The sequence below is a fragment of the Podarcis liolepis genome, assembly GCF_965112155.1.
Source record: "Podarcis liolepis genome assembly, chromosome: 2".
NCBI classification, from domain to species: domain Eukaryota; kingdom Metazoa; phylum Chordata; class Lepidosauria; order Squamata; family Lacertidae; genus Podarcis; species Podarcis liolepis.
Genome location: NC_139555.1, coordinates 12,235,667 through 12,238,451, shown reverse-complemented (window position 1 = coordinate 12,238,451; position 2,785 = coordinate 12,235,667).

Below are 2,785 nucleotides of genomic sequence, written 5' to 3'. Positions count from 1 at the left end.
TTCTGTGCTCTGCTGTGATCAATTGCAGCAAGGTGGATTTCGCTACGCTCCCTGGAGGGTCTTTTTTGTGCTAAACTCAACCTCCCCTACAAGCACGAAGGCACTTTGCGATTTGGTCTCCCCAGGCCTCCAGAAGTGGAGCAAGCCGATAAGCGGCTGCAGCGACAGCTGCTCTTGGAGCTGTGGATTGAGTTACAAGGGAGCGCAGATTGCTTTTGTCCACTCGGCTCTGAGCCATCCATCACCAGCTCTGACAGCGCTTAGAACTGCAGGAACACACTGGCCACAGCGGCTCTCAGCACTGGGCTATCGGCGACATTACATCTCAAGATACAGGATTACAGCAGAGAGGCGCTTATACCCCCTAAATTGAAAGAGGGTGCAGGAGATCTGATGCACATCTCATGTCAAAGACTTCAAAGGCACAGGGCAGCCAGGGAGGAGGGACGCTTGCCAACACCTCCTTACACTCCCTAACGCACATGAGCACAGCGGAAGCAGGTTACAAATCTTCCAAGCTGCAAATCTTTTAATGCCTTTTACATTAACATGGAATTCCTCCATCTTCCTTTAAAGAGGAAACTGATGCATCGTATTTAATGGATTTAGAAGGGATTTTGCATCTAGGGCAACCCACCTGCTGAATAAATGGGAGAGTCGTCCTGGAAGTTGTCCGCTGAGTGCTCTTTAGTAGTCTTGCTATGGTGGTGAGCATTTGTTTGCAGAAATTCAGGTACACAGGCATGAATGCCTCTGAGCATGTACAGAATTTATCCCCAACCCCAACAAAAAGTACTGTTCCCCCCCCCATGAAGGGAATGTTTTCTCACATGCTTTTGAATTATTATTATTTTCCCCCCAAAAATTTATTGTTTTTCCACATTTATGACAAATATAACATATAATACACACAAAAGAAAAGACATTACAATACTAAAAGAAAATAAAAATAAAAATATAAACACTTATTACTTCTAGAACCCATTTTATCTTTCATTGTTATCTGACTTCCTCAACCCCCCCAACTGAATTCCATTGTATCGCCTTGTAAGTTTTCCAAAATCCTCTTTCTAATAAAATAAACTCCTTCAATTTACTATTTTCTTCTCTTTTCTTATTCGTCTAAATCCACAGTTCTTTACAACTCCTTCTTATTCTAATCCTAAGCCTAATTGGTACTTTCAAGTGACTTCTAATTATCTTATATTACAATATTTAGCTAGATAGTCTTTAAATTTCTTCCAATCTTCTTGGTGTTCCTCTTCTTTCTGATCGCGGATTCTTCCAGTCAGGTCGGCCAGCTCCAAAAAGTCCAACATCTTCATCTGCCATTTTTCTACTGTTGGTATTTCTTGAGATTTCCAGTTTTTAGCTAATAACAGTCTTGCCACTGTAGTGGCATACAAAAATAATCTAACATCTTTTTTTGGGCAAGTCCAGTCCTATTATTCCAAGTAAAAAGGCTTCTGCTTTCTTAACAAATATATTTTTCAACATTTTTTCCAACTCATTATAAATCTTTTCCCAGAAGTCCTTACATGCTTTTGAATTATTGGTGTCAATAAGCATATGTCATTATTGGTGTCAATAAGCACCTGGTAAGCATTACGTACTTTGATTTCAAAAAGCTTTTCATAAAGTCCCTCACCTAGGACTAAACTTAGCTGTCATGGAATAACAAAAGATGTTATCATCTGGATATGTAACAGGGTAAAGAACAGGAAGCAGAGAGCAGGAATAAATGAACAGTTCTCGCGACAGAGAAAGTGGCGTCTTCCAAGGACTGATATTGGAACCAATGTTTTGAAACTTGCTCATAAATGCCCTGGAGTTAGGCATGACCAGGTTTGCTGATGACACCAGAGGATTCCAGATGGAAAGAGCAAAAAGGGTTTGCAAGAGGGTCCAAAACATGTTCTTTATGCTGCGAATGAGCATTAAAACGGCAAGTGTGATTCAATGATGCACACTGGGGTTAAAACGTTGCAACTTCACTTCCAGAAGTTATTAATACCGATTTACAACTGATTACTGCAGTGCTAACAACAGCAAAACAGGGTATTGCACAAAAATGGAAAAATAAAGATCCTCCCACCATAACTGATAGAGCCTAGGACTTGCTGATCAGAAGGTTGGCAGTTCGAATCCCCGCGACAGGGTGAGATCCCGTTGCTCAGTCCCTGCTCCTGCCAACCTAGCAGTTCAAAAGTACATCAAAGTGCAAGTAGATAAATAGGTACCACTCTGGCGGGGAGGTAAACGGCGTTTCCATATGCTGCTCTTGTTCGCCAGAAGCAGCTTAGTCATGCTGGCCACATGACCTGGAAGCTGTACGCCGGCTCCCTCGGCCAATAAAGCGAGATGAGCGCTGCAACCCCAGAGTCGGCCATGACTGGACCTAATGGTCAGGGGTCCCTTTACCTTTACCATAACTGATTGGTTAAGCAAAACTTGGCAAACTATCTTAAGGAAAAAACTTACATACAAGAGAAATGCAATACTTAATAATCAAGAAAAAAATTATTGAGAGGTGTGCCTTGTTTTTACATTTCGGGAGTTAACAAAGCAAGTGATATTTTTCCTTTTAATTTCTTCAAGGTATTACTATATAGAGTTTTGTTGTCTCTCTCTCTCTCCTCTTCATATGTCATTTCCTTGTTTTTATTCTTTTGCATGAGATATAATAGATTTTGCTGCATATTGTTACAACATAATATTATTAAATTTTAAATAAAGGAAAAAGGAAAGGTGTTTTGATTTTTGTTTGTTTTTTTTTTTTTGTTTG